Here is a 12,152-nt window from a genome sequence, read left to right as displayed (position 1 = left end):
GCTGTATTCCCTGGATTCACTTTAGTTAATTCAGCTGCATACCTCCATATAGAGGCATACCGATTATCATCATCTCCTTCAATAATCCTCTTAGCAATTAACTTGGCACTCCATGCTCTTGCTACATTTATACCAACTGAAAACTTCTGCCTAATATCTTGCATAATATCTCTAATTCTTATAGATTCACAACTTTGCATCCTCTTTACCACATGCTTAGACACCCACCTAGAACTTGCAGACTTATTTTTCAAAACCCTATCACATGCATGTTTGTCTACAAGTGTTTTAATAGCAAAATTTTGTTGGTGGCCCACCTTGGAACATAAGACTAAAAACCAGACTTGGACTTGCAAATTACCCTTACCCCGTGGGCCTCATTTTTTACAAAATTCATCTCTCTCCCATTAAGAACTGACCACTCCCTAATAGCCTCTCGAAAATCATTGAGGGAATTAAATTCCATGCCCCACTTGAACTTAAAGTTTTTGTTTAAGTGCTCTTTGATAAACTTGTCATACATGGGCTTATCTTCATCAAAAGATTCATCTGGATCGTCACTATTCAATTCATTACTTTGATACTGGTCATCCTCATCCATGCTCTTATTGGAGTTAACTAAAAGCCCACTAAGAATATCATCTACATTTATAGGCACAGTAACATCTATTTCTTCATCAAAACCATCAGCAAGACCGATTGCTCTCTCATCTTCACTATCATCCAGTCCCTCAACATTTTCATCTTCCAATGCATCCAACTCATTTTCCTCATTAACATAACTAGTGTGTAAGCCCGTGCTCGCACGGGACAAAAGGGAAGAGGAGCACTCAGAAGATTCTAAAATGTTTGATTATTATTTTATTATTATTTTTAAATAATTTAATTAGTTTAATTAACTTAAAAAACAAAGACCAAATTAAAATACACATTTGTTATTTTATTAAATTCTAACAATTTCCTATTTTTATAGTTAATCGGTGTACGTGGTAAAAATATTAATCAGCTTAGGTAATTGGTGTATGCAATAATGATATTACTTGTGTGTTTCTGTAAATCTAATTTACCAGCTTATGTAATTGGTGTATGCAATAATGATATTACTTGTGTGTTTATGTGAATCTAATTTACTTTTTTGAAATGAAGAGAGATTGTGTGAGTTACATTTTGAAAAAATAAAGGTATTGTTTTTTTTCTTTTTCATGTTAAAATATAACATAAAATATTAATTTGTCTTTAGTTTAAAACTTAAACTCATTTGCACTTTTTAGATGTATTACAAATAATATATTTATTTTATAGTAAAATAGCAAAATTTTAAAAAGAGAAATGCTGACAAGTGCCGCATCATTTGAATCCATTAATATTTTTTAAAAAAATGAAATTATTGAAACTGTTATTTCATAAAAAAATACTGAGATGTTACCACTACAAGAAAAAATGAGATTTACGACACATGAGTTGCGACAGTTCACACAAAACCGTCCTTATTTCAGGACTGCGACAGTTGCCACGACGGTTAGGAACATCTGTCGCGAATTTCTATTGCTTATAAATACCTCGTGCATGTTGTTGACATTTTTAAAATGTGTTCTATTTATTTAGGATATGATATGTATTTATTTATTTATTTTGTGTGATGTCTATTTATTTATTTTATTTTTGAAATATAATTTATTTATTAAAATTTATGTTATTTGTTTTATTTTTCGACACTTTCAATAGAATTTTATAACTTATTTTTATATTATTTTTATTTATAAATAATTAACAATTTTGTTAATGTAAAAAAAAATTAATTTGAATGAAACTCCAATAGAAAAAAAAAATTTAAAGAATTATTATTCAAAATCAATTGTGAATCATTTTGACCATAATATTTTATTGTAAATTTATTATGAATTTAATATTTTTTATTTTATTTATTTTATTTCTAGTAAAACACTTGCATATTGAAATGAGTTATAATATTTGAACCTCGTGATGTCATTTATTTTCAATGAATGAATAAATTAATTTGAGTGAGTAAATAATTAAGTATATTTAATTATTATTACTTTTCAAATGAATAAAAGTGTGATTAAAGATCATTTACAACTTCTTATCCAGTGCCCCTTAGCAGCACCTTTTTAAAAATTATACTCTATTTTATTTGATTTACATATGTTTAAAATTAAAATAAAATATATTGTAAATATTAAATAATTTATTTTAATTTTTTTACAAATAAGATAATTAATTCTAAAAAATATGTCAATACTGTTAAAAACAATTTAATAATTTTTTTAGATGATTTTTCACTTATCATTATTCAATATTTAACTTTTTAAAAAAAATCCCTTCTGATTATTTAATATTTATTTTTAAATATATAATATTTAAAAATAATTAAAAATATAAAATTATTTAAATACCTCAATGCATTGGATCACAATATAATTAATATTAAAAAATAACACAACAACAATTCACATATTTATTAACTTTATTAGTTTTTGAGGTCTGTTTCTCATTGCAGAGATTTCTTACATAACACTCCTAAAATCTTTGTGGTAAGATTCATATGTCAGAACAAAATTATTTGGTTAAAAAATAATTCAATTACTACGGATTCACGTGTTGGTAAGGATATCTACTTTTAATATAATAAAGTAGAAGACATATGAAATCTTTTAATTATCCCTCTAATCACCATTTTGAGAGTGATAAACGGGGACATAAAAGTAATTGTATCTCTCTTAATATTTAAATTAACAAATAAATATTATAATTATTTTTAAACCTTTCATTAACCTATTCATTAACCCTTTTATATTTTTACATCATTACTAACGTGCAAAACTTTCTTGGAATTGTGCAAAATTTATTGGAATACAGCAAAATAACCTACATCCTTCCCCTCTTAGGTTTTTGAGAAACCCTTCAATTTTCTCTCCTTAATCTATATATTATGGCTACAAACCAACAAACCCTAAACTACAAACAGTTAGGTTTTTTTGTTCTTCCTCTTCCACTACATCCATCGATTTTAGGTTATTTTTTTATTTTCTTCTGCAATTCCAAAATCCATGTTAATGTCTATCCATCATGTTTGAATACGATTCACAGTATTTTGTTTTAAAGTCTTGCTGTTTGTTGATTTTTATTTTCATTGTACTCATAATATGAGTCGAAAATTTGATCTGATTACTTTGTTTATTCGTTGTTCATCACAGATTCGCAGATCCGCTTCGATCCATGTTTTTCTCTTCCTTATCTCTCTTTGCATACAACATCAACAAGTAAAAGAATGAATCAAAGAAGAATCAAACGATTTTGATGGCAAAGACAGTGGTTTGCGTGGATCGTTTGCCGACAACGTGAAAGTTTTCGGTGGAAGTCGTAGACGACGACAAATTCAGTGGTTGAGGGTGGAAACTGCATGTTTAGATTTTCGACGGTGAAGACGATTCTGCGTTAGCCGGCGTGATTTCCTGTGATTTCCGGTGGCAGGTTAAGGGCGGTGCGAAGATCCAACGGCTGCAATCGGAAAATGATCCTTCCCTTTATTTTTTTATCTTTTTGATTTCTTCTCTTCTTCCCAGTTTCTAATATACTGAGTTGTTGTTATTTTGTTTTCTTAGCTACCACTTGAAAGCATTACTTTTATAAGTTTAATGATACAAATCATTACCTACTATATATTCAATTCACTAAATCATAAAATATATATTTTATTCTACTGAGAGTATGTATTAGATCGATTGGAATTTGTTTAGTTTTTCAAAAAAAATTGCTATGGTCTTTTTACTTTTCCCATACCTTTTCATTCCAAAAGGTAGTTAATATTTTTTTTCAATGTGAATAAAGTAGTAATGTAGAAGAAGAAGAGAATCACCCAAGTAGCAGTATTTTAAATCATTAATTTTTACAAAAATATCTATTTTAGATGTACGTTTACTAATTATATATAAATTTACTAATTTTATGTATTATAATCAACTATTAATTTAAAATTGATTATATGTTACTTCAGTATGTGACTAATAATAAATATTTTTTATTTTGTTTTGATAAAAAATATATGAATATTATCTTTCCGATCTCTATTTATTGCTTCATTAATCTAAATTAAATCAAATTAGACCCCTTATTTCATATCCCTAACAATAATTACTAACACTGGACATTATTTATTTTCTCATTTTAATTGTTACCCTATTTAAATCTACTTTTAATATAATAAAGTAGAAGACATATGAAATCTTTTAATTATCCCTCTAATCACCATTTTGAGAGTGATAAACGGGGACATAAAAGTAATTGTATCTCTCTTAATATTTAAATTAACAAATAAATATTATAATTATTTTTAAACCTTTCATTAACCTATTCATTAACCCTTTTATATTTTTACATCATTACTAACGTGCAAAACTTTCTTGGAATTGTGCAAAATTTATTGGAATACAGCAAAATAACCTACATCCTTCCCCTCTTAGGTTTTTGAGAAACCCTTCAATTTTCTCTCCTTAATCTATATATTATGGCTACAAACCAACAAACCCTAAACTACAAACAGTTAGGTTTTTTTGTTCTTCCTCTTCCACTACATCCATCGATTTTAGGTTATTTTTTTATTTTCTTCTGCAATTCCAAAATCCATGTTAATGTCTATCCATCATGTTTGAATACGATTCACAGTATTTTGTTTTAAAGTCTTGCTGTTTGTTGATTTTTATTTTCATTGTACTCATAATATGAGTCGAAAATTTGATCTGATTACTTTGTTTATTCGTTGTTCATCACAGATTCGCAGATCCGCTTCGATCCATGTTTTTCTCTTCCTTATCTCTCTTTGCATACAACATCAACAAGTAAAAGAATGAATCAAAGAAGAATCAAACGATTTTGATGGCAAAGACAGTGGTTTGCGTGGATCGTTTGCCGACAACGTGAAAGTTTTCGGTGGAAGTCGTAGACGACGACAAATTCAGTGGTTGAGGGTGGAAACTGCATGTTTAGATTTTCGACGGTGAAGACGATTCTGCGTTAGCCGGCGTGATTTCCTGTGATTTCCGGTGGCAGGTTAAGGGCGGTGCAAAGATCCAACGGCTGCAATCGGAAAATGATCCTTCCCTTTATTTTTTTATCTTTTTGATTTCTTCTCTTCTTCCCAGTTTCTAATATACTGAGTTGTTGTTATTTTGTTTTCTTAGCTACCACTTGAAAGCATTACTTTTATAAGTTTAATGATACAAATCATTACCTACTATATATTCAATTCACTAAATCATAAAATATATATTTTATTCTACTGAGAGTATGTATTAGATCGATTGGAATTTGTTTAGTTTTTCAAAAAAAATTGCTATGGTCTTTTTACTTTTCCCATACCTTTTCATTCCAAAAGGTAGTTAATATTTTTTTTCAATGTGAATAAAGTAGTAATGTAGAAGAAGAAGAGAATCACCCAAGTAGCAGTATTTTAAATCATTAATTTTTACAAAAATATCTATTTTAGATGTACGTTTACTAATTATATATAAATTTACTAATTTTATGTATTATAATCAACTATTAATTTAAAATTGATTATATGTTACTTCAGTATGTGACTAATAATAAATATTTTTTATTTTGTTTTGATAAAAAATATATGAATATTATCTTTCCGATCTCTATTTATTGCTTCATTAATCTAAATTAAATCAAATTAGACCCCTTATTTCATATCCCTAACAATAATTACTAACACTGGACATTATTTATTTTCTCATTTTAATTGTTACCCTATTTAAATGATATTAAAATTTTAAATTTAGTATAATAACATTTATATTAAAATTTTAATTTGTACCAAGTATATTAATATTTGTAATTTATGAGAGGATTGTAAAAGTATTTTTGTAACATTTCTATTATACACTCATTATTATAATAATATTTATAATTGGTGTATAATTAATCAAACGGTGTACAATTAATAATGTTTAAATTTTGATAATGAGATTCTTTTATATATAGAAGTCATTAAATAATTAATAATTAGTATTTATTAAGAATTAATTAAAAATAAATATTTGAAAACGTGATCTACGTTAAATGGTTTTTTCATGTAACGAGAAGTTATAAAATTAATGGAATACTAATTGTTATTAACATTTACTTGTTATTAATATTATTCATATTGTTTATTTTTTAGGTATTTAAAAACATGGAAGTTAGTTGAGCAATACCATGTGCGTTTGCATGAAAATTTAAATGAGATAAATATATTTTTTAAAATAATAATTAAAAAGAATAAAATAATAAAATCAAATAACAAATAACAAATATTTAATTTTTTAATTCAATTTTATACAAATAACAAATATTTTTTACGAAAAAAATAAAATTGACTTGAAAATATATTTGTTTTTATAGAAAAACATGAAACAATTATGATTAGTGAATACACAATTTTTTTATGAATACACAAATTTTTTATGGTCGAGACTATTTAATTTATATATCTTATATATATTTTTTAACAATAACTACATAACACATATTTAATATTTATATCGATTTTGCACGACCCGTAGGAACGCACATGTCATTATTAAGAGAGGGGTTTCAAAGAGAGAGAGAAAACAAAACCCTAAATAAATTAGTTTTTTTTACTCGGATGCTTAAGTCAAGGAAGAATAAGAAATGTCCACTTTTCAATACTTGGAAAAAAGCGTTTTGGGAGCATATCATTAATTATTATTTTTTAACTTCCAACTACTATTATTATGATGCAGACCTATTGAGTAGGCTCATATGCTCATACTGTTTACTTTTATCTACACGTTTCCAAAACATCTCAATGCAAATAACCATTAAATAATCAGCATATATTCCAAATCCTGATCATGTTAACTCAAAAGATTTTTTATTCAACACTTAATAAAAAAAATCCAGGTTTCCAATAATACATTTATTTTTCTTTTATTTGAAAGCATAAAGTTAAAACTTTTGCATAACTTTATTAAATCCAACTTATTTATAAATAAACAACCTAAAACCATAGGAGGTATGAATATCAAATTCAAGACATGGGCTTAATTTCTTCCAATTCACATCCATTTTTACTTAATAAATTAGTGATATTTTTGTAGAATGAAATCATTTATATTCTATTAAGTAGAATGAAATCTTTTTGTGTCGTATCTTATTTATTTCATTAATCAATATATTCTTTCCATTCAATTTATTTTATTATCTACTAAATAAGAGGTCTATTTTATACATTTCCTACAAAAATATTTATGGTATTAGTTCGGAAAAGAAATTATGAATTTTTTTTATGATCCAAATATTTTTTGTTAAGATAAATGGAAGATATTTATGGTAATAATTCGTACATATTTTTTGACGGGCCGACAAGTTATTTACTTAAATTGATTAGATATTAGAGATCATATGTTTAATGACTTCTAAATTACTATATAACACGATCTCTTCGTTCCCAAAATAAATAAATAAATAAATAGAAACACACAATTCAGTATCTCTCTTCTCTTTAAGTTCATGAAAATAAAAGATTTGAATGTAACATTTTTTTAATAGGAAATGAAGAATATTTTTTTAATTATAAGTAATTAATAGTTATAAATTATTAGGAAATTAAATTACAATTAGGGACATAAAAATTTAAAATTAGGATTAGATTTTTCTCACGTAAAAACGGAAGGATGAGATTTGAGTTTAAAATTGAGATTAAAGTTTTCTCACGTAAAAATTAATTAATTTACTTACCAAATTCGATTTTATTTTATTTTTTATAATTTACTTATCAACATTCAATTTTTCAAAAAAAATTCTTTTATTTTTTCAACCATTGTTATTTATACAACTTAACTATGTTTAAATTTATTTTATATTAGATGATAAAATCCTATAATATCAACATAATCCATAAATTTACAATACAGAAGAATTTAAAAATTATAGTCATGCTCGATGGGCCGAACCTATTTTTCTGACGGGCCGACAAAATATTTACTTAAATTGAACAGACATTAGAGATCATATGTTTAATAACTTCTGAATTACTATAGCAAATAACTTCTAAATTACTGCACAAATTTAACAAACATAATATTATTTAATTTATTAAATCTAATCAAATTATTAAACCAATATGTTTTTTTGGTATATAATATATTTTATTTTATAATATTTGTTAATAGAAATTGTAAAATTAAAATTATAAACAATTATAAAAATTACAGGCATGCTCGACAGTACAAACCTATTTTTCTACCATATATTTGATTTAATAGAAATTAACAAATCTATATATATCCTGACAACTACTACAACTTAATAAATTAAATTAATATTTGTATGACAATCAACATTAAATTTTTTTCTGTTAATTCGTATAAATTAATATACATTTTTTAATTATAACTATATAATATTTATTTAATGCACGGGTCCTTTACTAGTTTGTTTAAAGAGACTTGGATTGTCACACATTCAAGAACAGTGGAAATAGAAATGAAACATTAGTCTTCATGATGATGACTTATGAGCTAAGGCCTCTTCAGGTACACATTGTCCATAAGTTATTTCTATGAACAATTGTGATATTAACTCATTCATTCACTATGCAATAATCTATCTAGATCATAAGATTTATATTCATTCAATGTTACTTTTATCAGGCATTTGTGACAGTTCACCAATATATATAATGGGAATGAACCTTGCAAAGGATGAAAATATGATTCATATATTATAAAATTTCCTTAACTCATACTACACTTTTGTACAAAAGAAAAAACTACAAAGTTATTATCACCTTAGAATATCGTTCAATACACTCTTTCAATTTTTCTAGACTCACAGGTTTTGATACATTAGCAAAACATTCTTCTGCATCCTCTCACAAAGCATTTGCCGTCATCTTCATGCACACAAAGGTTTTGATAGAAATGAGTCCATACCATTTAAAAAAACATTCTTCTGCACTCTCTGACATAGCATTTTCCGTTATCTAGATTCACACAAAGTAGTAATCCGGGGTATCTTTCTAGCTTTTACGATTGGTACAAATCCCCGATGGATTGTTTTTAATTCCTTGTAGTTTTCTTGTTGTAAGGGTTGCACCCCTAGTGCGTTCTTATATCAATTGCTTATTGAAAAAAAAATAAAGTAGTAATTATTTACTTTCCAAAATCACTCATAATTCATAATAAGAATGAAATTTTTTAGATAATAAGTTGGTATGTCGCTGCTCACTAAATAGAATGACATTTCTATTTGACATACTAACATGGATTTACTGCACTATAGAAATTAAGAATGAACTTCTTTTTGTTAAAGATGCTATTACTCAATCCAAATACTCAAACATTAACAAAAACGATAGCCATGCACAAATACATTGCAAATCTTCTTACTTTAATTTCGAAATTAATGACTAAGAAGAAGCAATACTTCTAAAAATAACTTGTAGCTTATATAAAAATTACTCGACTTTATTTATCTTTTGTTATAGAAATAGCATATATAAAACGCTTATGTAAAAACAGACCAACAAAGCTAACCATTTGAATAAAATTGTAATTGTAACCAAAAACAAATCTCTTTCAAATCGGTTTGCTTTAATTTCAAACAGACAAGCAAATATACATATTTGAAAACAATCAAATCGAGAAGAAGCAATATATTCATCACTTTTTGTTCTATATCGATAGTAACACCTAATTTGATATTCCTAAAATTTCTAACATGTGCAACCTGAACAAATAACATGAAAGCTTTTTTCTCTTGCCAATTAGTGTCTATTCTCACCTTCTGCTCTTATGCATAAAGTGAAACCATGAGAAGCAAATAAGTGATGAGAGCCAAAACCAATGTCAAAGAAGTTTTAATGCATCCGCTCACTTATTCGCTAGGTCCCAATTCAGCAGATAGTGATGATATTGATCCAGTCGAACTTTCCATTGATTGTCGCCAAACTGCATCACCATAAAAATGGGGCTCCGGTTAAACCTTCACAATCAACAATCTCCATACACTAAGATCCAAACCTTCAAGTTCCATTATATGAAAACTTAAAATTCCGCTCAAGTTTTGTTGTCAAATAATGGACTATATTTTACAGATTTTGCAATGAAAAAAATTTATAAACCAATAAAAACCAGTCAATACAATTCAGTATACTCAAATGTGACATTGTGATTTTGTAGAAACTCCAAATTGTAACAATTAAAATAAAAAAAATCAGTAAAGCAAAGAACCTTAAAATACTATTTAGTGAAAAAATTAAGGAAAAACAAAGCTTAGTAGATCAAAATGTGTACCATATCTCCTCTCCACATCCATGAGTGAGGTGAGTTCGGTTCTACCAACTGTCCGTTCTTCTACTGAAGCACATAAATTTCCAACCTAATCAAAGTATCATAGCAAATTCAATCAAATTGATGGGTTCATTATATACTTGAAATTACCTAAAAAATGAACAAAGAAACATCCAATAACACACTTATAGATAAAGAACTTGACCGTTCAAAACACCAAACTAACTAATGATTTGCAGTCACAAATATTCTTCAAAAATCTCATTCCTAAATTTGCATAGTAGAAACGGTAGATTTGAAAGGGAGATAAAATCTTACAGTGATGTAGTGACTGAGATAGACATCTTTGTGGGAGATGAGAGAAAGAGGAGCGAGGAAGACGGTGATGGAGGAAATGGAGGAAAAGTTCGACCTAATGTGAAATGGAGAGAGAGGGATGGGTTGTGTTTACCTAATGTCGGATATTAAAAGGAGAGAGGATGGGAATTGAAGGGTTTGCATTGGGAAAAAAAATTGGATGTGAATTGGAAAAAGATATTGAAGGTGAACCGTTTCGTGTATTTTTGCAGCGTAAAACGTTTCCCCATGTAATGAGAAGCAAAATTGAATGTGATTTGGCACAACATTAAATATAATAAATTTAAACAATTTGAAAATAATAATTAAAATATTAATTAATTATAATATTAAAAATAATAGAAATATTTCTATAAATAGGAAATATAAATATAGTAAGCGCTCTATTTTTTTGACAAATGGCAAACTTGCCAAAATAATCGTCTAGCTTTATTCTATTGTATGACTTTGTTCCCTATCACTACGATCAAATTCCATACCCTTACTGTGTTCCACATACAAATCTCCTGTGATGTTCAGTGAGCTAAAATACAAGGAAAAATCTACTGCATCATCGTCCTTTCTAATCAAGATAAACCCTTTTTAGATTTCTAATACCTTTGCCCAAACCCTAAAACTACACTCGTTATACCCCAACCTAGTAACTAATTTTAGAATACTATCCAATCCTTAGCTAGCTACGTGCATACCTATAATGGTTGTATCAACACCTCCTCTGTAGATGATTTATTCGTCAGCCACCCTCACGAACTCCCCACCATGGTGAAACGTCACATTGAAATGTTCCGATTCCTGAGATTTTGTGTGAGCTTCTTCCTGAGATTTTGCATGAGCTTCTTCCTGAACATTGCTCTGACTATGATTTTTCTTGCTCTTCTTCGCCATTGTTCTCTCATTGATGAAAACCCTAAATGTGATAAGGGGGTATTTGAGGGAACCAAATTGTAATATACTCAATAATCAAATATTGAATAAAAAATAAATACACTTTTGTATTAATAATGCTTTGGTGGAAAGTGTGGCAAAAGATTCCATGACATCTGGCCAATAGGGGGTTTAGTGAGGGAATCTACAAAACTTAAAGGGGCGATTGAAAAAAAATATTACCCAGGTTTAAAATGGAAACTCGCTAACATTACAGTGGGGTTTATATATTTAACCCATTATTGTAACCTGGTGACTTGGTGTATGTACACACAAAGTGTTGAATGATTTGAATGTTCTAGAATAACGTTATTTTTGAATGATAATATATGAATGTTATCTTAGTGGATATCCAGTTTAATTCTAGTGAAAAATGATTTCATATGGCGAGGATGGTATGATAAGTTAGTATTTTCACCGGTCCGGTTTGATGATATGTCCGATTTTTAAAATATTGATAGGTTTGATTTTTAAAACATTGATGATAACTTATATTGTTATAAGCTTTTAATATTTTGTACCATCATGCTATTTATTCTTTGTTTAAATTTT

Source organism: Vicia villosa, linkage group LG1 (genome assembly GCF_029867415.1).
Source record: "Vicia villosa cultivar HV-30 ecotype Madison, WI linkage group LG1, Vvil1.0, whole genome shotgun sequence".
NCBI classification, from domain to species: Eukaryota; Viridiplantae; Streptophyta; class Magnoliopsida; order Fabales; family Fabaceae; genus Vicia; species Vicia villosa.
This window is presented reverse-complemented; position numbering follows the sequence as displayed.